The following is a 27,287-nucleotide window of genomic DNA, read 5'->3' on the forward strand; positions in this document are numbered from 1 at the left end:
GGACACACACCTTCCAAAGAGTTCGACTTTTGTCTCATCGGTCCACAGAATGTTGTCCCAAAAGTCTTGGGGATCATCAAGATGTGTTGTGGAGAAATTGAGACGAGCTTTGATGTTCTTTTTGCTCAGCAGTGGTTTTCTCCTTGGAACTCTGCCATGCAGGCCATTTTTGCCCAGTCTTTTCCTGATGGTGGAGGCATGAACGCTGACCTTAACTGAGGCAAGTGAGGCCTGCAGTTCCTTGGACGTTGTTGTGGGGTCTTTTGTGACCTCTTGGATGAGTCGTCGCTGCGCTCTTGGGGTAATTTTGGGCGGCCGGCCACTCCTGGGAAGGTTCACCACTGTTCCATGTCTTCGCCATTTGTGGATAATGGCTCTCACTGTGGTTCGCTGGATTCCCAAAGCTTTGGAAATGGCTTTATAACCCTTTCCAGACTGATAGATCTCAATTACTTTCTTTCTCAATTGTTCCTGAATTTCTTTGGGTCTCGGCATGATGTGTAGCTTTTAAGGATCTTCTGGTGGACCTTACTGTGTCAAGCAGCTCCTATTTAAGTGATGCCTTGATTGTGAACAGGTGTGGCAATAATCAGGCCTGGGTGTGGCTAGAGAAATTGAACTCAGGTGTGGACAACCACAGTTATAGTATGTTTTAACAAGGGGGCAATCACTTTTTCACACAGGGCCATGATGGTTTGGATTTTTTTTCACCTTTAATAATAAACACCTTCATTTACAAATTGCATTTTGTGTTTACTTGTGTTGTCCTTGACTATTGTTTAAATTGGTTTGATGTTCCGAAACACTTAAGTGTGACAAACATGCAAAGGAACAGGAAATGAGGAAGGGGGCAAACACTTTTTCACACCACTGTATATGGTGTTTGAGAAAGGGGGTTTAAGGCAAAATGTGTTGTTTTGCTTTTAATGGACCAAACTAATTTTTTCTTATTCTAGAACAGATTGTGGTCAAGCCCACAATTCCATGCTCAGGGCTGTAGAAAAGAGATGTGGTATAATAATGCCCTTGCTTTCAAACTAGCCTCTTCAAGGACGCTGCCCATAAGCTAATGAGTGGGTAATGAGCAGAGAAAACTAGCAGAAAGCTTTGCTCATTCGTATCAGTATCTGCATTTACTAATCTGAAGTATGATAGAGGATTCTACACACAAAAAGCTTCATAAGATAATTTAACATATGGCAATTTGAGATGAGTAACTAGCCAAATAATTTTTTCAAGAGACCAAGTACAAGCACCTGCAGTAATAAAGATACGTTTACAGGATATTATCAGACACTATGGCAGAGAAGACTGGAGTAGTTCACAAACAATTTGGCTCTTTGATGGTGTAACTGTCTGTGCTCAATGACTACCCAATGATCTACATCCTCTCTACTGCACCCAAGAGAAGCATTATATAGCTCATGGTTTTCCTAATTATTGCCTTTAACCTACAAATCCATAGCACTATCGGTAATATTTGGAAATTAGTATGTCACTTTTATATATAACAAAAATTGCAGGTTGGAACTTCCTGCATTTCGGGGACTTGCAATGAAATGTAGTTTTAATAAATGTAGCAGCTACGATTTAGGACTAAGATTTTTCAACTTAGACACTTAAAGATGTGTTTGCTTGTTCTACATTGTGTGTGTGTCAACTCCTTCAGACATAAACATCCCCTTCTGCTCTCATTAATGGTTATTCTGTATTTTGTGGGAAGTGGTTATTTGAAGTTACAAATGTAAAATGAACTTTGCCAATGCCGACAACAAAGCTCTGTGCAGTCATATTGGATAGTTTGGCTTTACACAACAGGAGAGCAAGAAGAAAAAGGAAATTGACCAACGATTGCAGGAATCAGTACATTGTTCTCTCATTTTCTGTTTGCCTATCACAAACAGTTTTTGGAACAAATTCATCCGAGCCTCTTCTATGTGTGGCAAACATATCCGATCCATAGCAATTCTGCCCTACAATTTCTATCACAAATGCAGCACATCTTCAATCTGCTTCTATTTTCTGCAAAAATCAAGGCATTTTGTGAAATAACTAGTACTCATACAATGAGACACTTTCAAGTAGTAACTATCATATAGATTTCTAAGTTAATAGGTGTGGCTGTTTTTGGAGTAGAGTATCGATTAAAGAGGAACTGCAGTCTGCTCACTAAATTTGTAATAAAAATATCTTTGCCGTTCTGAACCTTCCCTCCAACCACTTTGCATATTATTTTATATATAATGTGATTCTGTACTTGCCAAATATGCTGCATAAATCTCCCTCCACTAAGTCTGGCTGCATCCATTTTAACTGTGGGCAGCTGAAGCTGCTGCCTATTCACTTCCTGGATTTACACAGAAACACAGAGGCACACCTCCAGCTCTGCAGCCCTGCAGCTCTCATTGGCCCTTATGAATCACCCCCACCCCCTTTCCTAGCAAACTCTCACAAGAGTGAGAGAGCTGTGCATGATGTCATAAGCCCAGGCTAATGACCAGAGAGGAAAGAGGAAGTGGGCTGTATAGGGGCTTACTGGCAGAAAAAAATGTTTTAATATCCAAAGTTAAAACAAGGACAGAAGATGTAGTAGATGGAAAGTTGAAAAAATGACTGAAGGTCCACTTTAAGTAAAGTTACTTACCCTTACAATCAGCTTAACTTTAAACATCAACTTTAACCTTAAAGGCTAACACCACCTTTAAGACCATGTTGCACTCATATTTAGGGTGTATATTTATTAACATATTTAGGGTGTAACATGTGAAATAGTGCCAAGAGGACCCCCCAAGAAAATGCAGCTACTCTGCCGCAGCTTTCAGGTTTTAAATCAGGCGAGTCCACACTCCTTGATGGATGGTAATCATCCATTCACTCACTTCACATTTTAGCACTTAAGTTTAGCATGGTCTGTCATATATATATTGTCTCACACTATTATGTTCACTCTCATGGTTCATTCATGTACACACCATTACACATTCATCTCGTTTATTTCACTGTCTGAGTTTCCAAGTTCATCTAGCTTTGAACAACACTGGTTCATATGTGTATATATGTATGTATATATATATATATATATATATATATATATATATATATATATATATATGTATGTATGTATGTATGTATATATATATATATATATATATATATATATATATATATATATATATATATATATATTCATTACATTGTATACTTCATAGTTACTCTGTTGATATAGTACCAACTGATATACATATATTTTTATTTTAGCTGACATATACTATGGACTTAGATACATGCTATGTGGGACACACACTCTATCAAACTGTTTTTGTCATATTTTTTTATTTACACATTTTATGTACATATTATTATTGTTTTCTCTATTGTCTCTTAGAGTCTAAGCCCATACCATTATTAAACCAGATTGGTTCATGCATATACATACTTATATCATATACTACTTTACTTCTATGCTGTTATGACAGCATCTATTGATACATATGCATTTATGTTTCAGTTGACATTATTAATGGATACTGGGAGATCTTTGGTGACAAACACGCCCATCCCGGGCATGTCTGCCCCCGGTTTGTGCTCTGTTGGCTTAGTTTTTTCTCTGCCTCCTCAGCTCCCAAGCCGGACGCTCATTACTGCCGCCTCTGGGTATTCAGCATTTGGTAGTCTGATCCAGCCTTTGGTGAGTATAGGGCCATGCGTTTTGGACCCTCTTGACTAATTGTTACGATACCATCTCTGTGTTGAAACTTATTTGGTTCACACAAATGTACTACACACGTATCTACCCCTGATGAAGCGAGCATGGTCTTGCAAAATGCTTTGGGATACTTTTCATGCCTGTGAACTTTGCAATTTACATTTTATACCATGATGCTTGCATGACAATTTAAAAAAAATGAGACTGCATTTACTCTGTCAATTGTTGGCTAACCGCATTCACCTCATTTAAATTAATAATTAATTGCCCGGGGCAATTTCCTGTTTTTTGTTTGGTTTTAAATCAGTGGCTGTTCATGGTCCCACCTGCACAATCACATCATTCATTCCCAGAGGTATGTGAATATATAAGCTACAAGGCATGTCTGCCACTGTGGCCATGTTGATGCCTGTAATGGCCACACTAGTAGTCCATTGAGCTCTCTACCTAAAAGTCCTACTCGGTTTGGACATAGAGCTAAAGGAAGAACTCACAAGAGCCTGTGAAACTGGATGCAATGTTTTGCAGGCTAATTTGCTATTTTTTTCAAATATATATATATATAATATTTATGCAATCATTATTTTTTTGCAAAAGGTGAACTTAGCCTTTAACCGTTAACATCAACATAAAACCAAAGTTTTTAATCTAAGCATTAACCTGAGCCACACCTTTAAAATTGACCTATTAACCTATTAAGCTCAACCTCATTTTTATATTCACACTGCTGATCCTCTTTGCAGCTGGCAGTAAAAATGACCAGCCCCCACCTAAGTTTCTGACATCTGTTAACCAATGGTGAGGAAGGATTCTGAGTGAAGCAAGGTGTTGGATTGGCTTCTCAGGTAGAGGAGGTGTGCTCCTAACTTGGAAGAGGCTCAGTCACATATATACACGTGACTGAGCCAGCCCATGCAGCCCCGCCGCAATATATCTGCGGTAACGGGGTGGCAAGTGGTTAAGCCTAAACCTTAACATCAGCCAAAATTCTTAATACCACCTCAACCAACCATCTGAAGTACTTCAGTGGTTTTGTTTATTAGTATTACTCCAAGAAACAGCAGTTTATATTTTTGGCCCTTGAAGACCTTTTTTGTTTTAATGCCTTGTAGCATGTAACAGAATGATTAAAAGAAAAATCTGTTTGCATTTTTTTTTTTTCATCTTGAAGTGAAGAGCTTGAAATTCTTTCATCAGCTTGAAATTACAAGAGCGTAACAAACGATTGTGCTCTGAAATAAAATTAAAACTGTTGTAATGCAAAAGCAGCCAATATATACAAGATGTGCGGTCGGTGCAGTCCTGGCACTTACTAATCAGAATGTTAAACATAATAGCCATTCTTTTCTTGAGGCAGTTAATTATGTTATGAATGCTCTTATCAGTGCATATTAAGAATACAATACATGACTTTCATACGCAGAACTGAATGCAATTACTACGATTACTGCAATCAGTATACGTTTACTGTAGCTATTATGTCTTGTTGTAGAACTTACTAGGCAGATATTTAAAGATTGCAGATACATGTTCTTAAACAAACAAAAGGAATTATCCAGATATACTTTTGGTCTTTGAACCGGACTAAAGCTAATCATAAATAGGCAACTTCTTTGCTCATGTCAAGACATTAAAAATTTTATGATTAGCAAAGTTCTGTATAGTTTTCTAGAGAAATCTACCTGAAAGTTGGAATATGACTGAAAATGTGACAAAATTTGCTGCAGTGGTAGTGATAAGAGGAGTCCCAGGTGCAATACCTTCAACATGGCAAATCCGGCATAGTAGAAACACTCTCCAGATTCTACATCAATGTTCAGAATACTTTCTTAAATAACCTGAAGGCACGCTCAACTTGAGATACATACAGGAAACACAGCCTACCTGCTCAATACTGTAGATTTGTATCCTGGTATTGATGTAGTGCACCCATCCTCCTTTTATCTATAATCTAATGATCCTGGAACACACCTGTTTGTGATCCTGGCACACTCCTCTCACATACAGCAAGCCTAATGGAAATGTCAATACCAAGAGCCTGCTCTCAGCCACTGAAAAGGTTGAAACAGCCTTTGGAAATTGAATGTGCCTGCAAATGCAGAGAGGAACCTAAAGAGATACTAAACCCTCAGTTTTTAAGCATATGGAGAGTATACAGCTTCTTTATCCTAAATCAGTGATGGCAAACCTTGGCACCCCAGATGTTTTGGAACTACATTTCCCATGATGCTCATGCACTCTGCAGTGTAGTTGAGCATCATGGGAAATGTAGTTCCAAAACATCTGGGGTGCCAAGGTTCGCCATTACTGTCCTAAATCCTTGCCTATGTTTAGGTTAAAGCTGGTGCCATGATTAGTGCCCCATGTTTCCTGTTTCAGCGTGGTTCCGTTAACATGCTGCATTCTATGCAAGAACTAGAGCTGTGTCTCTCTACACCCTGTGCATCAATAGTAATACACAGCCCCATAGCATAAGATGGCAAGGCACTCCCCTGCTTCTCTATATTCCTCCCCATCCCCAAGCCAATATGCTTCAAACTGCACTGTGCAAATTGTATTGCCCACTATTAACTCCTTCCTGTGAAGACTGGAATTTCAGAGAAGCAGAACTGAGAGAGAAGGAGTCAACTGAAAAGTTGGGGTAAGAATTTTAACAAAAATAGTTTAGTGGGGAATGTGTATTTTATTGTGCTCAATGTGTGAGGCTGAAATCACTGAGCATTTAATACTACTTTGAATAGCAAAGGCTTAGGAAGTACTACAGTCCTGTTACTGGGCATATGACATGGTCTGTGGGCGCTGTAGATGCAGTGAACTAGATTCTGACTAAGCCTGGCCATACATTATACAAGTTTCTTGTACAATTTTCCTTTTAGAATTACCAAACCATATAATATGAGTTCAAACCTAAACTTTATTTCCAATTTGTATGCAACCAGGCAGGCCCTTGCACTACATAGTTGAAGCTAAATATAAAAGGAATTGAATAAGAACATTATATAATGTGTGGCCAGCTTTAGGAACATTAAGAGTACTTTCTGATTTTAGCACAGCACGGGTTTAGCACTATGAAGTAGCTTCTTGATTGATTTCACTGGTTGCTTGGAATAACTTTTTTAACATGAAGGTAAACTACCCCTATGCCTATGCATATATTTATTTTTAATTTATTTTGGTTACTTATATAGCGTTGTCAATTTACACAGCGCTTTAGATATACATTATACATATCAAGGAGCTTACAATCTAAGGTCCCTAATATACTGTACCTACCTTTCCTTCTCTCTCCAATTGTTTTCTGCTTCAGGGAGCCACCCTTTGAGTTATAACTTACACAGGGCAATGACTGTCCTCATGTGACAGCATTGATAATTGCCAAGTGCTGTCATATGAAATGTGTCACATGTTCCTTCATACCCAGAAGTACTTTTATTGTTATTTCCTTGGATCCCAGTAGCTGAACAGAGCAGTGGGAAAGTTAAAGAGGAGTTCCAGTCATTTCTGTGTTTATTAAAAGGCAGCAGCTACAAAAACTGCAGCTACTGACTTTTAATAAACAGACACTCATCTGTCCCACGGTCCAGCAATGTGCTCACCCAAGCCATTCCTTCTGTCCCCAGCGCCCGCATCTCAACTGTGAGCACCTAGCTGTGACAACTTGTGGCTTCACATCCGGATGCCCTCTGCAGATCACACAGAAGTGTGAGGGGGTAACCCCCCTTCCAAAATAAGTGTCCTTTGGGGAAGAAGGGGGAGGAGGAATGGTCAGTCTATGCTTGTAGATGCAGACATATTTTTTCAAGCACATTAGCTAGAAGGTGTCAAATAAAATAAAAAAGTACCATTAAATACTGTACTACCAAGCTTACTTGCAACAACCATCCTCCACTAAGGACAGTCATGCATATCTCAGTCAAGCATATTCCCTCCAGTGGAGGAAAATATACATTCTATTGACCACTTTAATAGCTCAGTATCTCTGTGCCTGCAGCATATTAATATTCTAGAAATATATGATCTCCAGTGGTCTAGCTAGAGCATTGCTTCCTGCTTCCACTTCAAATACCGACACAACAAGGGATCCTGCAAGCTTATGCTGCTTTTCTTGCTCACTTTTATGTCCTTGGTGTCTGTGATAATAACCCTCGGGTCCCTCTTCTCTGATGTATTCTGGTAACAACGCTTCTAAAATCTGCTATTTTGTTTCTTATATTGGTTGATTTCTGTTGGCAAAAAAGGAAAAGCTTGTTTCAGCTGCCCGCTTCACTAAACTATTAATTTCCATACTGAATCTATTAAATCTGCATCACAAGTCTTGTGTAAGGTCTTACATATGTAGGAGTTTGGGTAGATAGGTTTAACTAGATGGACTTGTTTCTTTTTTTCAACCTGACTATGTAACTGTTTAAGTCTAACCACTTAGACCCCTTTCACACTGGGGCGTTTTTCAGGCGTTTTTCTGGCGCTTTAGCGTTAAAAAAAGCGCCTGTAAAGCGCTTGAAAGAAGCCTCATCTGCAGTCCCAATGTGAAAGCCCAAGTGCTTTAAGAGCCCTTTCACAATGTCAGCACCCAAAAAACGCTCTTAAAGCGCCGCTTAAACTAGCAGCGTTTTACCAGCGTTTTTTGAGCGTTATTGGGGCGTTTTTAACCCCTGCTAGTGGCCAAATAAAGGGTTAAAAGCGCCCACAAAACGCTGCTGCCAATAGCGTTTTCAGGCGTTTTTCCGGCGTTTTACAGGCGCTTTCCATTGATTTCAATGGGAAGGGGCGCTTTAGGAGCGTTGTATTCACCGCTCCAAAAGCGCTGCAAAGAAGCTGCTTGCAGGACTTTTTTTGACGCCCTGCCAGCGCAGCGCCTCAGTGTGAAAGCACTCGGGCTTTTACATTGGGATTGCAGTTGCAGCTTCTTTCAGGCGCTTTTTTTAACGCTAAAGCACCTGAAAAACGCCCCAGTGTGAAAAGGAATCTTGGTGTGAAAGCACTCGGGCTTTTACATTGGGATTGCAGTTGCGGCTTCTTTCAGGCGCTTTTTTTAACGCTAAAGCGCATGAAAAACGCCTGAAAAACGCCCCAGTGTGAAAGGGGTCTTAAGGAAAGAGCCTCGTTTTGAGACTTGGAGTTTTTTTTTTGCTAGAAATTACTTAGAACCCCCAAACATTATATATTTTTCTAATACCCTAGAGAATAAAATGGTGGTTGTTACTTTCTGTCACATCGTATTTGTGCAGCGGTCTTAAAAACACACTTTTTTTGGAAACAATAAACTTTTTTGAATTAAAAAATAAGACAACAGTAAAGTTAGCCCAATTTTTTTTTATATTGTGAAAGATGATTTTACGCCAAGTAAATTGATACCCAACATGTCACTCTTCAAAATTGCGCCCGCTCATAGAATGACGACAAACATTTACCCTTAAAAATCTCCATAGGCGATATTTAAAAAATTCTACAGGTTTCATGTTTTGAGTTACAGAGGAGGTCTAGGACTAGAATTATTGCGTTCACTCTAATGATCGTGGTGAGAAACTCACATGCGTGGTTTGAACACCATTTACATATGCGGGTGCTACTCACGTGTTTGTTCACTTATGCACACAAGCTCGATGGGACTGGGCGCATTAAATATTTTTTTCTTATTTATTTTACTTTTTATTCTTTATTTTTACACTGCTTTCGAAAAAAATGGTGTCACGTTTATGCCTATTACAAGGAATGTAAACATCCCTTGTAATAGAAAAAAAGCATGATAGGACCTCTTAAATATGAGATCTGGGGTCAAAAAGACCTTAATTCTAATTTTTTACACTAAAATGCAATAAAAAAAAAATGTCATTTGAAAAAAAAAGTCCCTTTAAGAGCTATGGGCGGAAGTGACATTTTGATGTTGCTCCCGCCCTGCAATGGTATGGAGCCAGGTGGGGGCCATCTTCCCATTACTCAGCTCCATACCACACAGGTAGAGGAATCTGATCACCTCCACTACTACCAACAGCTCCAGTAAGCGGTGGAGGGCCCCAGAGCTCGGCGGGAGGGGGCCCTCTCCCTCCACTGATAAAATTGATCTTGCGGCGAATCTGCGGCAGAGTCCATTTTTATCTGAAAGCTGACCGCCTGCTGATGAAGAGGATACTGGAGTTATGGCAGCTAGCTGCTGAGATAACAACTATATTCCTCTTCAAACTGCCAACGTATAATGGGCAGTTGGTTAAGCTACATACACAATGGGGCTAATAGAACGAACGTGTGTTATTTAAAAAAAAAAAACAATTTACACTTTAAGGTTCCAACTAAGGAAAGGCTACTTAATGAAGGCCAAATTACCAAAAACACAAGTTGAACAATTGACAGAGTTGGAAAACGAATCACGCAAGATGAAATTAAAATGGCATTAAAAGAAACCCCTACAGACAAAAGCCCAGGTCCAGCTGGGTTCATGATCAAATACTATAAACAATTTAAAAACCAACTGATCCCAAATATGTGCGACTACTTTAATAAGTTAGAGAAAGAGGAAGAAACAAGGCGAGAGTCACTATTGGCTCATATCACAATAATACCCAAAGAGGGAAAAGACAAAACCATCTGTGTCAATTATAGGCCAATAGCCTTATTAAATGCGGATACAAAAATCTACGTGAAAATCCTGGCAACAAGATTTAAAAAATGTATGCCAATATTGGTGGACCGAGATCAAAACAGGGTTTGTACCTGGCAGAGTTAATGTTGTGAAAAAGGGAAAATAAAGGACCCCCAGTTCTACTCCTGTCAATCGATGTGGAAAAAGCATTTGACAGGGTAGACTGTGGATTCATGATGGATACTCTCCAACATTTGGGACTTGGACCTTAAATTATGTGATGGATTAAAAATCTGTACAATTGGCCAACAGTGCTGGTCAAAGTCAATGGGAAGTTGTCACCATCTTTTGAAATGTATAATGGAATGAGACAGGGGTGCCCACTCTCACCACTCTAATATGTATTATCAATGGAACCATTCCTAGTGACCTTATGGAATAACCTGGTTATAGGAGGGGTGAAGGTGTGTGAAGAGGAATATAAAATTGCGGCATACGCGGATGATGTCCTTATGTATGTAACCAATCCGAGAGTGATACTGCCAAATATAATTATTATTAATATTAAAACATAAATATTAAATATAGGAGTGGGGAAAAATGAAGAATTTGCATTACATAGGAAATTCTCTTTCACATGGGTGAAAAGAGAGTTACCTTACCTAGGAATTAAATTGACATCTACCATCGACAAGTTATACCCGGCAAATTATATCCCATTACTGAATGAGATCAAAGCGGAATTAAAGACGGGCCCATTGCAATCTATATCATGGATGGGAAGGATAAATATGTTTAAAATGGTAATCCTTCCCAAAATAATATAAAAATTCCAAATGTCACCAATAGCTATACCACAGAGTTGTTTTTTTTCAGAATAATAAAAACAATGATGATTAAATACATATGGAAAATTAAAAAACCAAGACTAAAATTTGCACTAATCACTAGAAACAAAAAACACGGAGGACTAACAACCCCAGATATAAATAGATATTATAAGTCAGTAATTGTCTCATGGATAGTAGAATGGGTTAATGAAAAACGTGAAAAAAAAGTGGATTAAGATTGAAAATATGTTAAGTAAAGTATCTCACAAAAGTGAGCACACCTCTCACATTTTTGTAAATATTTTATTATATCTTTTCATGTGACAACACTGAAGAAATTGCACTTTGCTATATAGCAAAGTAGTGAGTATACAGCTTTACTATCTCCTCAAAATAACTCAACACACAGCCCTTAATGTCTAAACTGCAGTTTTTTTCTCTACAAGCCAAATAATAATTTATAGAGCAAATGCACTGTAAAAATTCTGAAACAGGTATTTTCTCATATTCTCAGGAACAAGCAAGGCTTCCTCCTGGCCTGACCTCTGGTTCTTGACTTTTATGAAAAATACTCCCTCCTAGTAATTCGGAATTGTTTTCATTATAACTACAATTCCTTTGTAAAAGTCTTGCAGGGAGATACTGGTTATCTACTTGAACTTCTTAGACTACTTAGACTTTCAACATTTGAAGTTTGTACAATCTGGCAGTCTGTGCTAACAGTTAACACTGCATAAAGATTTTTCACTGAATGTTAGGAAACCTTTGCTGTTCTTCAGTGAAATTCTGTCAATAAGAGGATCGATTTGGCTAGAGTGCTATGAATCACATATCACAAGTCATGCCTTGATGTGCTGTGGCAGCATACAGTTGAGATAGCCAATTCCTCTTTAAAAGGTTAATGGTTGTGCATTAAGGAAAAATCCAGTTGAGCTCACGTGGATACTTGAGATGAACAGAAAGAGTAGAGGCAAGCAGCATGCATTGCTACACAAGTTGTTATCCTAGTGACACCCTACTGTTTATCCTCAAAGCAAAACTTGTGATTACCCTGACATATTAACTGCAAGAGAAAATCTATAGTCTCAATTATATAGAGACAGCAAGTTACATTGGAGTTCCACTAATATGAAAGTATTCAATCATACAGCATGGAATCTAGATTTCTGGAAGCAGTACCAGAAATAAAATACAGCAGGCAGTATAAAACAAACTATATGTTTTCTTGTAGTAATATATTTAAAAAATATATGTTTCTCCACATAGGACATGAAATTTTGCCCATTATATAAAAGAAAGACATTAGTAGTACTTAAACTGTGGTCTAGGCACAACTAATCTGGATCCAGTATTTGTTAGGTGTATCAAGAAACCCATCTAAGCTGTTTAAGGCAGGAGATCTTCTCACAGGACTACATGTGGGATTGGACAGCTTCATTTTGTTATGCTTATGCCATCCTCAGCTGTATTTGAATCTACTCCAAGATACTGGCCCCAAAACCTTCTGACTTTACCCTAAGTTTCTGGTCTTTCTGTTTCACAGATTATTCTGCTTGCTAGTCTACTAGCTTGTTGTTGCTGTATCAATATAAACGTCCTTGCATTGCTATCCTGTTGCTGGTAAGGTTGCTAAATTTAAGCTAGATTGCTCACAACATTTTAAGTATCAGAATCCATTTGATAAATGTGTCAGACTCATGACTAGAAATGGCAAGGTCTATAAAAAAAATTGAAAAACTGTAAAAAAAACGTTTTTTCCTCAGTTTTATTTAAAGCCGTTTTTTGTTTTTTCCAGAAAAATTGGGGAAAAAAAGATGTGAGGAATACGATCTTTTACAATGATAATTAATATATTTATGATATGGTATTCAAACTATATAACATGAAGACTTTAATTAAATATTTCTGAGACTGTATGTAAAGTCCTAAATTATTGTTCTCACAGTTGAAGGCAAGCAAATCCTGGAATACAATTCACATAGCACTGTACTTCTCAATCAAATGCAATAGTAATTAATGCTACTAGGGGGGCACTGCAGGGGAAGGGCTCCAGTTTAGTTTGCTTGTGGGCGCCATCTTGTACAGCCTACGGTTGGGTGATTGTTGGGATACAGTAGATAATTGTCTCTTTGTTCTCAGGCCTTAGTTGGAAGGTAAGAGGGTAAATTTGTCTCACAAATGAGTTACTTTATGAAATCAATGTGAGAAGAAATATTATTTTCTAAATGCTACAAGGATGACAAAACACATCCTTTTATGACAGAGGTGCCCTAAATGCTTAATGGAATGAAATGACAAGGACCATAATGAAAGTGCAAGTAGCTTTTCCTTTCAGAGAGGTTTCATTCCAGAAACATTCTGCTGCTTCTGCATCATTACAAAGTGTTTCTTCACCAGCAGCATCTTCAAGTAAGGAAGTGTTGCAAAACACTGCCTCACAAAAATATGCAATCACTTCAAGTATAGAGGAAATGAAACCTGAAATAAGGAGATAATTGATAAAGCTCTTGCAATATATGCTTCTGAAATCGGATTAGCATGGTCAATAACTAAAAATGCATATTGGCAGGAAGCTCCTAAATTATTATGAGGGAAAGGGGGTGGGGGGATGATTACCTGTTCTCATGTATAGTTGAAATGTTCTTAGCATATATAGTCCTTTTGTTTTCCAATTGTAACAAAAAAAATTTAAAGCAAGTTTAGTTTATTTACTGAATAAGCTGTACTTTTATTTCAAACATAATACTTTAATATACAGTACACTACATTTCATGTCCCCAGTGAAAGAAAATCACTTTCAATTTATAAAACTACTCCACACTGATTTTTTTTTTTCTGAAAATTTCATTTTTTTCTGAAAAAAAACAGGGAAAAAAAGTTTTGTCCCATGGCTTCCAAATTTTGGAAAATGTTATAACTGTACTCATGACACTGTGAAATGCCATCATTTTCTTTAAAGCACCTGCCCTTTTCATCAATGTGTAGTAATGTGTTCCAAAGGCCGACCAAATAAAACCTGCACAAGGAGCAAGTGTAAAAATTTGTATTTTTAACTTCCTTCTGCAGGAATGTCAATTCACATAGGCGGCCCATATGTGTTCAAATATCTTGACTCCCCTTATCCTACCTCTACCTGTCCATCTGCATCACCTGTCCTTTAACAAATCCATAATAATTAGATGAAAGTCTGAATCACTATGTATGTTTACAAGCTGTACAAGCACCCCTAGTGTTGGTTTCATTATAAAAAATAGAGACTAGTACATACTGGCCCAAAACATAACATTGTTTCAACTAGCTAAAATCAGATGGATTTTGAGTCAACAATCTCATTTCTATAGATTATTTTATTATTGCTTCAGCTAAAGTCTCCGATCCATAATGCAGATCGTAATGACAATAGCATTCAATTGAGAACTACATTGTTTTTAGGATCATCAAGAGATTCCCCAAAAAAAATAAAAATCACTTTAGTTTAGTATTCATCAAATTCAGTTTTCAAGTGATTTTCCAGATAGTAAACAGAGCACCAGTAATAGTTTAGTAAAACACACACACACGCACACACACACGCACACACACACACACATACACACACACACACACACACACACACAGCAATGAATGAATGCAGACGGAGGGGGAAGGTGTCCTGTTAAGAAAAGTCCCTTCCATTTGTAAATCCACCATTACTTCCTGCTCTGCTAAAAACTATAATATTTTGAGTTTTAAATAATTTTTGACCTGGTGACAATAATCACCAGAACAAACAGTAAGGGTAAATCTTGTCTGTGGGAGCTCAGACCAAGAAAAATCTGACAGAGGCTCCAAAGGCCCCATTCAAAACTAAAATACGATCATAGCTAGAGGTAGACTTTAAAATATGACCTTATAGCAGCATCCGAGGGCTGGTTCTAGAAGACTACTAGATTCATCACTACAAAGAAAGTAAATATACTGTAACTAAGGACCAACATGTGTGACCCTCATAAGATTTGATGTTGCTGTATTATGAATGTTAAAATATCTTCTTCGTTATCTTTTATGATATCTTTTATGATAATCTGGACTGATCACTGACAAGTATCACTGACAAGTTCTTGAAAGTTTTAATTATCAGTGAGTGCCTGAAAAATTGTATTGTTAAAAAATGTATACAAACTGCTGTTCAGTCCTAATGCGTGACTGAATGGACTTGGTAATTTACTTTATTTTATGTTTATTACACCTACTTCTCATTATTATATAAAACATGATCTTCAATTGATTTTTTGGCACAAGGAATTTGTCTGATAAATAAGAATATAAAAAAAAAATTATTTTCTCTTTTGTAAGGGTTATTAGCAGGAAAAACATACCGGTATTAGGATTTCTGTCTGTCTTTATTAATTGGGGTAGTTCATTTTAAGACATAAAGTTAGGTTTGGCAGGTGTGCCTTATTCTAAAAATTTGTATTTAATTATTTATTTATTTTAATTTCAGGTACTTATATAGCACCATGAATTTATACAGCGTTTTGTATGAATATATATATATATAATATATAAATATATATGTGTGTTGGTGTGTGTGTGTGTGTGTATATATATATATATATATATATATATATATATATATATATATAAAAGGATTGCTGCACTTAAAATCTTTTATTGAACTGATTGCTCAAGCATGTATAAAGCATTAAAGCATTACATGATGTGAAAATCCATGATTTCCATTTTGGGCTCACAAGCTCACGCCCTTCATCAGATCAAAAACACATTTTCTTATATATAGTCAGTGGGATTGCACGGAAGACTGGGTGCTGCTTTCCCTTACATTGTGAAATTATATATATATATATATATATATATATATATATATATATATATAAATAAATAAATAAATAATATTGTATTCACATCAGTCTCAGATCAGATATCAGATATTTTTCTTTAGGCTATCTTTTACCATTATGTGGCTTTTCTTACAAAAAGTATGTTGGTGACCTCATAGTTTGCCTTAGTTATGTGTGACTGACACACTGACTGACTGTTGGCATGCAGGTCATTATCCTAAGAACATAGATCCACAACTAGGGTCATCAACTCTTTTAACTATATATTAGAATTAATTATACAATTAATTATACAAAAGTATAATAAAAATGTGGCAGAGAAGCCAAGTCACAATTTCTTGCAAAACTTTCTCTGGTAGTTCAGGATGAAGTAGAATAAGCAAAGTGTAATTCTAACTTGTCTTAGGGTGCTGCCTGTTATCTGATTGACAGCAATTGCAGATCAAATGCCAACAATGTTACACTGCATACTGATTTTTTGTGAGGCACCAACATAGTTGTAATGGAGGTGATACCACTCCATCAGAAAGGCATCTTTGTACCTGTCTTATATCGAATTTGTTCATGGAGCCATTCAATGAGACTTCCCCTCCACAAAACAGCTTTCCTTAATGATATTTTCAGCAAAGTCATGGTTACTGGAAGAGTAAGAACATATTATTGTTTTTTTTAACTGTGAGGGAAGCAACTGGCACTATACTTAAAGTGAAGGTTCAGTTTTACATAGAAAGCACACTATACTGTCCCATATGGGTATAGCAGCATAGTGTGCTAAACCTACCTACCACCAAAGGCTCCATTTCACAGTCCACAACAAGTCCCCAACCAGATTTAAAAAAGGCTTCTTCAAATCCTGTGCAGTCAGCAGTGATGATTTCCTCACTTACTGTTGGTAGGAACCAGTTGCCCCACATTGAGACCAGTGCCACACGTGCTGGCCTATTTCTTTAGGCCAGACATGGGCAGCTTGTATGCTCTCTTGTCCCTTTAAATAATTAATTTTGGGCTAGCTTGGCCCCCACAAAAATAATAATTTAAAAGGTCCTAAGGTCTGAGTATAAATGCTGTGGTATCTTTCTGACACTCTAGGAACGCCACTTGGCAGGCTATGAAACATCTTCAACATTACAGAACAGGTCCAATTAAATGTGACTAACTACTCGACTTACTACTAGATCTGCCCACACTATACCAAGGAGATAAATGCCTACATTTTGAGACAACAGCAAGAGTGAGGCCCCGGTTAGATTGCAATGGCAGGTAGGGCAGCAGTCTGGAACATTTCATTATACAATAAAAAGGAATATGCTACCAATCAGAAGCATGGTGTGTGGGTGGCTGTGTTCCAGTCCTGGCAGTCCCCTGGCCCTAGGCCATAGCCTATATTAAGGACTGCCTGTTTATCTGCAGCCCTCTCTCCTGTACAAGTGTTGAACGCACAATGATCAAAGGTTATTTTCTCAGCTCCAGAACACGATGGGGTATCTGACATCACACACTGCACAGCATGAAGTAGGGAGTTAAGTGTAATCAAAGACATAAATGGAGGGAATGGAACCCCCCCCCCCCACACACACACACACACACACACACACACAGGCAAACACGCACGGCTAAGGTTGTCAATCACCTGCTGTGTGCAGGCGGTGGGTGGGGCTGTCTCCTGGGATTCTGTGGTGTCAGCATAACCTGTCAAAAGTGAAGCCAGAGCAGACAGAAATAAAATTCTGTGCTTTGGATTGCAGCTAGTACACAGTATAGATTTTTAATTTCAGAGGTTCACAACCACTTTGAAAAAAAATAAAAAAAAAGTTATTCATGACTTCCTGCAGGCCCCTTATATGCACCAGCAAGACCCACTGGTGTACTGTCATCCTGCTACTATGGACAGTCTTTTAATTAGCAATTGACAGCATTAGGGAAAAGAGGAAATGGTTTGCCCATTGTGTAAGTACAAGACATCACAAGCAGTCCCATACCCTACTCTAGGCATGCTCACTGTTGCTACCATTACAACTCCAGTTACTACTCCATTGGTTAGCCAGCAGATGGATGTGATATGATGATTAGTCTTCCCTCTATGCTGGACCTGGGAGCCTTTGGTTAAGGGAAAGTAGAAAATATATTTAGCAAAATTGTTAGGCATACTCTGCACATAATTTTTTTCATTCAGGCTTGCTATCTACTTGTTTTCATTTAAATTCCTCTATCATACTAATGACAGTTAGTTGCACAAAAGCACATGAAAATGTCTCAAAGTTATTCTCAAATGATTTGCATACATTTCTGTTACACCCCACTACACAGGTAAAATGCATTAGAAATGAAATATGAAAAGTCACATTACAATTCTGCAAGTCGCTGATGTGCGGTATACCATCAGAAACTTTCCTGTGTGAAGTGACACATTAAAAGCACATTTTATCTGGAAAGTTTCACTGTTTACTTTTTGTTTAAACACACTTCAAGGAATTGTTCAAAACTTTCTTTGTTAAATACAGTATAATCTGTTGCTGTTTTCAGGAATGAATGGACATAGAACAGGACTTTTCCAAGGGGCCAAATGAGAAACTGGGACTGTTGTGGAGGGCTGAATCAAAGTTTAGTGAAGTGTTTCTCAACCTTTTTTCTGTTAAGGCACCCTTTAAAATGTTGCACAATCTTAAGGCATCACATTCTAAAATGAAAAAAATAAATAAACTAATAGTTTTACATAAAATCATGTGCAGTAACATCTGCAGAAGTAGCACACCCAACATTAGAATTTATTTTTTCTTACAAATGCGATGTACCTTTGCACACCGGTACTAACTAGCATTCCAGATTTTCTCTTCTGTCCCATTTTCTCTCCCTCATTCAGCTAATGTGGCCACAGTGTTGATAGAAAGGGGCAAGTAAGGGGCAAACAAGGATGTCCTCAGATGCCTGATGTCCTTTTTATCAACTCATACCATCATCAGTTGTTGGGACACCTGCAAATGGCCAACACAATGCCCAAACCCTGTGGCTTTGTGTAATAAAAAAGGCAAGCTTGATACACCCTCTAGTTTGTTGTCAATTTCTGGGTAACTTTTAGGCATTTTGCCAAGGAACCCCTAAAGAGCCAAGAAGTCAACCCAGGGTCCCGCAGAACCCTGGTGGAAAAGGGCTGGTTAAGAATAGTAAAACAATATTTAGATTAAACCAGCAGCCTTAGGTGAACAACACTGGACTGGGTTGGTTCATAAGTATGAATTATATAGAAAACAAACTAGAAATAGCTAGAAATAATAGCTGTATGGTCCATAACTGGGCAGGGACTCACTGTCCTTTTTGTAAAAGTGCATGGTGTATGCTTCAATGGTTTGTATGGATTCTATTAGTCTGTTTTGTATTTGTTAGACATACAGTATCTCACAAAATTGAGTACATCCCTCCCATTTTTGTAAATATTTTATTATATCTTTTCATTACACTTTGTTACACTATAAAGTAGTGAGTGTACAGCTTGTATAACAGTGTAAATTTTATGTTCCCTCAAAATAACTCAACACACAGCCATTAATGTCTAACCCACTGGCAATTTGTAAAAGAATATAATAGTGTGCGCACTCACAATTATTACAAGTAGTACTGAAGAAGTATCCTCTGCTGATCTGCTTGTTACGATGTTGGTGTAGGGTGTTTAGGTAAGTGGCCATTATGCCCATGAAGCCATTAATTTCAAAGACATCTGTGATGCTACTATTTACTTGCATCCTGCTCCAGAGGAGAAAAGTAAGCCCAATGTCAGGTTGCCTTTGCCAGAAATATGCAGTCACCATTAGAAGATCAATCCACTCTAGGCTGCCTGCATGCCGGCTCAGATTTCCTAGACTCAACATGCTGAGCAGTAAACCCAGGGCATGTTTCAGAGTCTTGTAACACCTTATTTTATCATTCACATTGTTTAGAATCAGTCAGACTTAGTATTATTTATCACATTTTTCTATAGACAATCCACTCCTTTCTTGTAATTCATGGATTGGACAGCTTTCACCGCCAAGACCTTGACTCACTAATGACAGCGGAAGATTCTACTGTATCTGCACAAGAAACCAATCTGGGCTGCCAATTTTGACATTTATATTCTTATTTAGATTGGACCAATTTGTTAAACTGTGAGGGTCACTATTTAAAATTATCCTTAAACTTCCACTCAACATACAAATTGTATTAGAGAACTTGTTTCCATGTCCTTCAACTGTGCTGTACTTGTATTTCAGTGACAGCCCATAGGCAATCAACTGGCCCTGGAATCTGATAATCCACCAGATATTGTTCATTAAAGATAGGCTGATCAATGGCTTTTAACATGAACAAGCTGACAGGAATATGACTGAAGTTCCCTCTATACCGCAGGGGTATCAATTAGGTGCTGGGAGAAGGTATTTTTTCAGAATGAATGAATGTAACACCAGAACACAAAGACACTTGCTGTAGACTCAAAAAATATGACAGAAAATCATTCAAGGAGGCATATCAAAATATAAAGATTTCCAGAGGACAGAACCATATTGGACATTAAATGTGAACCATATCATATGTCACAATACTGAACAATATTAGACTGTATATGTGAGTCATATGATATGTTACAGTGTGTTAATTTCTACAGTATATAATAAAAGAGTCTATTTATGGGAAACAATAAAGTTGCACCAATAACATTGGAAGTGGGATAAAACATACGATTCAAAAGCCAAATACATTCTGCATTTTTACTATATTAGGAGAATACAGATATTATCATATGGCATGCACACACTTCTACATCAGTGTGGTTACTGTAATACATATTTTTCATACATTGCCCACACTACTGCATTTCTAACAGCAAACCAACTCCACATTCAGGCAATAACAATTGATGATCAAGCTAAAAGTCGTTTAGGAAGCATCTCCAATCCAGTTTTTTTCCAGGCCACAACTCCCAATGGCGCTTATTCAATGCAGTTCAATAGGGCAACACATGATCACCACCAAATTAGTATGTGTTATCAGTCTGACACTGAAAAACAAAAAAATCAGTAACATGCAATGGACAGGACCAGGTTCTTTTTTCCACATCAGGAAACAACATAATGATTTTACAAATATGCTCTAACTCAGGGGTAGGCAACTAGAAGTCCCATCATGCCTCTGGGAGTAATTGTAACTGTTAGCCTTGCAATGGCTCATGGGAAATGCAGTTCCACAACAGCTGGAGGGCCCCAGGTTGCCTACCCCTGCTCTAACTTATAAGTTCCATTATCAATGAAGAAAATACAGGTAGCATGGAATTTTTGGGGTTTTTTCATGCATTTCAAACACTATACAAAGAGAGAGTGCATTTAAAGCTGTATTGTGAACACCATGAAATCATTATGATTTGTCTCTGATTTAAAGATGATTTTATTTGTGACTAATAATAATTCCCTGACTTAGCAGTTGCCCTTGGGCCACGGATTGGAAACCACTGACCTAATCTACATGCTAGACAGTTTTCGCTACACCTAATGAACCAGGTCAACTACAGGTTAGCTCATTTGTTTCTTCATTTCTCTGTATGTTTATATACCTACCATGAAGCCAGTTTTGCCTTCAAAACAGACTTTAGAATATTAATGCAAAACAATGCAATTTAAAATGTCTTTAGGTTCTTGTTTACCAACCATGATTGTCTGGGGTGACTTCAATATCTAAAGAAGCAGAAACGTGAGCAACTTATTAATGAGTAATTGTAGTGAATGTAAAACAATCCATTTCCCAAGAATATTAGTAGGCATTGTTCATTAGAATGTACTTCTGTGTGAATTATTTTACTCTTCGATAATATTACTTTTATCACTTAATTTAGATAGAAGCCTCAATGATGAACATTCACAATTAAAGAGTTGACTTATTAAAGGTATACTTTTAAAAACAGGCAATTTTTGTTAAAAAAAAAAAATCAGTTTTGGGGTATTTAAAAAAAAAAACGTTTTTAGTCCCAGTTACGTATTTAAGACAAATAGGTCAGGGTGAAGATTATTCTGTTAGTACATCACTAGTATGTACATGTAAGCTGAGTTTTGGTTCTGTCTTCTTATATGACTGTTATTTTAACTGATACTGCTAGTACTGTTAACCAAAAGACAAAACTGTATTTAAAAACAATCAAGGTATTGCACGTATAATTGCTTAAAATCTATTTCTATACCAATGTCCCATATTCCTTCTCAGGGCAGGAAAATATCTGAGAATAGGATTACCTGTACTGTGGGCCAAGTCAGGTTCCCCTGCATTTATTAATGCTTTCCTTACATTTTTCAGGTTCTGGTGTTGCGTGGGAGGAATATAGGCAAACTTACAGATGTAGGAAAGCATAAGGTGGACTTTACAAGCCCTAAATAATTTGGTCATGGTCCAAAAAACATGCTAAAAGTGCAAAGGTGGCCCAGTAAGCTTCAGATGTGCAGATCTCAAAAAGCATGGTCATCTTTCAGCTATACAATAGCGTAGTGGTGTTTCAATCAGAAAAATAGATCAACTGAATGAAATGTTTTTTTTTGGCAGGTGAACCTGTTTAAATAGTCTACTTATTTAGGCAGTCATATATGCATTTAAAAGTATTTAACCACATGAAATATAACTTTAAACACATAGATGCAAACATCCCAAATATATACCACTGACCTTCAGACATAGTTATCACATTATAATTATTTCAACAAAGAGTGTGACTACAATATGGTATGAATGCAAATGTCAACCTGTGATGTTACACTAAATGTAATAATTATTTTAATATTAATAATAATTGCTGCAACAGATACATACTAATTTTATGAATATCAAGCGGAAGGATTTCCACCAAAGAAATGTATTGTACAACATGTATAAATTCTATTAATGAGGCCAGAACCTCAGGATTTGGTAATGTGTGCTAGGTTAGTTTTGTCCTGTACTAGGCCTTCCAAATCCTCAGCTAGTACCCAACGTAGAGTCACAGCGGGGTGCTCTCTGCATTCCAGCACCTGGCGCTGTCTGTGCAGCAGAGCAATCTATGGATTACTCCTTACAAGAAGATCACACCCACCCCACAGGAATAGTGTAAATCAGGCTCAACAAGGTTGGAAAATCAGCATGGGCTGTGTGTTTAGGTAAGTAACTGTTAAACACCATTGAAAGAGGGTTACTGACACCCAAATAGGGGGATTATGAAGGTAGATGTTCATTACTGCTAACACTGCCAATGAACACCAGTAAAGCGAGGGTTTATTTTTGCTGCCATTATAACTGACACCAATGAAGGTTGAGTTCATTAAAAGGGCCTTTGCTCTGAGCTTTGAACCACTTTCCAGAAACCTTTGCATGTCACTTTCATACGGGCAAGTAGGGTGGGGGAATTACAGTGGCAGTATGCAAAAGAGAAGAGGTGATTCTGAGCATTTGGGTTCCAGAATGCATGTATACATATAGCCACCACCTGATCATTTTTAACCACCTCCGGACCGCCCACCGTTGTTTTACATGATGACTTTGTAGGAGGATATCATTTTTATGGCACCAGCTAGCTTCCATAACCCCGGTATCCTCTTCTTTAGCAGGCGGTCCACTACAAGATAAAAGTGTTCTCTGTGAGATCACTTTTATTGGTGGCGGGAGAGAGTACCCCCGCCCCAATCCTGTACCCTCTGCCACTTACCGGAGCTGTCCGCAGCGGCGGAGGCAATCGCGTCTGTCCCCTTGCTGGGTATGGAGACGAGTGAGGGGAAGATGGCCACCACCCGTCTTCATATCACTGCAGGGCGCAACGGGCGGGTATCAATTTACTCGGCTTAACATTATCTTTCACAATATAAAAAACAATTGGGCTAACTTTACTGTTGTCTTATTTTTGAATTCAAAAAAGTGTATTTTTTCCCAAAAAAGTGTGCTTGTAAGACCGCCGCGCAAATAGGGTGTGACAGAAAGTATTGCAACGGCCGCCATTTTACTCTCTTGGGTGTTAGAAAAAAAATGTATAATGTTTGGGGGCTCTAAGTAGTTTCCTAGCAAAAAAAAACTGTTTTTAACTTGTAAGCAACAAATCTCAGAAAGAGGCTCGGTCTTTAAGTGGTTAATTGGTAATTGTAAAAGAAATAGCTGGTTGATGCCTAGCTTACACTTGTGGTTGGGGGACTTTGGTAAAAAGAGGTGGTTCAGCTGCTTTTTTTACCACCCCTCTAAGCTGCAAATGTAGCTGTATGGGTGTATGCACATGTAGCGCTTACCCCCGAAGGAGCCGATTGATTATTGTGCCCTGGTCTCCCACTGATTAATCCACACCCATTATACCATTCTTCCGCTCATTGTCTCCAATAACCAGTCTAGGGGATGTGTTTTTGTATTTTATTTGGAGAACTTGGATAGGAGAAGGAACTTAGTAGGATACTCCAAATTAACTATTCACAAGTGAGGACAACTTCTCAATAGAACTGTGTAGCAGACTGTCAGTAGCACTATGCAGCAAGCTGTATAGGATGAAGCAAGTATTTTACTAGACTTTGCTTCTTCAAGACACTAGCCAGTGTCCCCTTTTGCTCACACACCCAGCATGCTGACTTCTAGGACCAAGAGTGGGATTTCAGCAAAACTCAGGGATTCCTTTAGTGGGTCTGTACTCACAAGGCCCTAGCTGCAGGTCACCTTCCTCCATGATACCAGACAGGATCTGTGGACAATCTTCCTCAGTCAGTTTTCAAAAGAACCATGGGTTGTTGCTTCAGTTTCTCAGGCCCTCAGGTCGAGGGAGGCAGCAGCCCCTTCCCCACCTGAACCTCTCTCATTGGCCAGGGCTGTATGAACAACCAATGCCCTAATCTGCCAGATTTACACCCACTATCCAATATGCCTCATTAGTATTGGACTAGTGAGAAACTTTCAAGACAGCATGAGTAGCACCAGAGCACACTGAGCAGACTCTATCAAACAATCACAGCTCTCTGTTAACCACTTCAGCCCAGGAAGGATTTACCCACTTCCTGACCAGGCCATTTTTTGTGATACATCACTGTGTCGCTTTAACTGACAATTGAGCTTGTGTGACGCTGTATCCAAACAAAATTGACCTTTTTCCCCACAAATAGAGCTTTCTTTTGGTGGTAATTGATCACTTCTGCAGTTTTTATTTTTTGCTCTATAAACAAAAAAAACAAAATTTTTGAAAAAAAACACAATATTTTTTACTTATTGCTATAATAAATATACCCCAAAAATATAGAAAAAAAACTAATTTCTTCCTCTACGCCAATATGTATTCTTCTACATATTTTTGGTAAAATAAAATCACAATAAGTGTATATAGCGTCTACAAAATAGCGGATAGATTTATGGCATCTTTTATTACTAATTTTTTTTTTTACTAGTAATGGTGGCAATATGGAACTTTTATCAGGACTCCGACATTGCGGGTGGACAGATCGGACACGTTTGACACTATTTTGGGACCATTAACACTTATACAGCAATCAAAGCTAAAAATAGCCACTGATTACTGTATAAATGTCATTGGCAAGGAAGGGGTTAACACTAGAGGGCAATTAGGGGTTACATGTGTTCCCTCATGTATGTTTCTAACTGTGGGGGGGGGGGGGGGGTGGGACTGACTGGCAGAGGAGACCAATCGCTGTTCCTAAGTACTAGGAACAGATGATCTGTCTCTACTCCCCTGACAGAACGGAGATCTGTCTGTTTACATTTACAGATCTCCGTTCTGTCCTTCTGAGAAGCAATCACACATTGGCTCCTACGTCACATGGTACGCAAGGAGTGCCATACTGTCACCGTCAAATGATGGCGGGAGGTAGGCAAGTGGTTAAGCAGACAGCACATACATTTGCCTATCTGTCTCCCTGTTAAGCAGAGAACCCCAAAACTATATACACTCACTAGCATCTACCTAGGAGGGTGGTACACACATGCTTCGCATTATAGCGTGGCCAAAATGATTCCCTCTGTCATATTCAGTAGGCAGTACCACCCACCAAATGCAACCCCTTTCATGTGAATGGGACAATGCTGCAACCATGTGCAGTTGCAGTGTGGTGGTGCTGGCTGTGAGTGGTTAAAGCTGGTAATGTGGAGGTGACATAATGCCTCATCAAAGCCTGTCTAAAGCCCTCTGGTCATTGGGCCATTTTAAGTTGGACACCACTGCCCTATACAACTGTTATCTGCTGAGGTCATTGGTACATTTGTCTTAATATCAAAACGTAAAGTAAAGGGCAACAGACATCAGATGGTTACAATATGTACAGATTGCTCTGATTATGAAAATTAAAACAATGGCAAACTGTAATAAATATTTTAATCACCCTGTACTGTACAACAGCTCGGAAGCCAATTATGTCTAAAGGAATTGTCAGGTGCATCTTACATTGAGCCAGCTGAATGCTATATGGCATTTGACAGTTACAGAGAGTCCAAGTCATAGTTGTTATCAGTCATTCAATGAGCTGCTGGAAGGCAGCAGGTGCACACCACAGCCACAACATGGTATCCACATAACCTCATATGGCATCGGGCCATGCACGGTGCAGCTTGCTTTCCTGGGGCTTATGCAGGGATAGATGTAATTTAAGGACATGGTAATCAAAATGTTTGGTAAGCCAGCTCTATGAAAAACAACAAGTTTACCATTTATTTATAACAAGCTGTCCACTAAATATTTCAGTAAATGGCATATATTGTATCACATACAGGCCTACTCATTAACTTGCCAGGAATAATAACAATATACAGCAACCTGTTGCAGCCAATCAGAAATCATTTTAATTACTCTCAACACAGTAAATATAAATATGACCTAATGCTACAGTAACGGCATTTTACATATTTCTCTTTTTAGCGCTCTATTGAGAAAGTCTTATAACTTTGAAAGTCTTGACAGATAATACAAAGACTTGTGTTCTTCCGTTGGTTTTCTTCAGAAATACACATTTCAGTCAGGCAAAACAGAGCAAAGAACAAAGATGACATGAAACAAAATCAGCTTCTAGATATACAGAACGCTCGTATCGGCGCAGTTATTTTGGGAACAGCTTTAGTTGTCTTGCCAGACCACAGACCTGAAATGTGTTTTCAGTTTATAAACTGCTGTTCAAACAATTACTACAAAAAATCCCCACAGAGAATAAAAGGCCATGGGCATCAACAAGATTCAGGAAGGTATGCAGGGTACTAACCATCATAACAGACAACCTTGGGGGATCAATACAGAAAAAAAGGTCAATGAGTTGGGAGAGAAATTCATATAAGTATATCCAACTGTGTTCATGGATGAGCTTGTATCAGGTGTCAGACTGTATTCC

General features: G+C 38.1%; 1 protein-coding gene across 1 annotated transcript in view; it reads right to left on the minus strand.

Annotated features, from left to right (window-relative positions):
- TMEM132B (transmembrane protein 132B) overlaps nt 1-27,287 on the minus strand; it is a 790,326-nt gene that overhangs the window by 272,507 nt on the left and 490,532 nt on the right. The window lies entirely within an intron of this gene.

This window comes from Lithobates pipiens, unplaced genomic scaffold (genome assembly GCF_037356315.1).
Source record: "Lithobates pipiens isolate NorthernLeopardFrog02 unplaced genomic scaffold, aLitPip1_a1.2 Scaffold_3, whole genome shotgun sequence".
Lineage (NCBI taxonomy): Eukaryota > Metazoa > Chordata > Amphibia > Anura > Ranidae > Lithobates > Lithobates pipiens.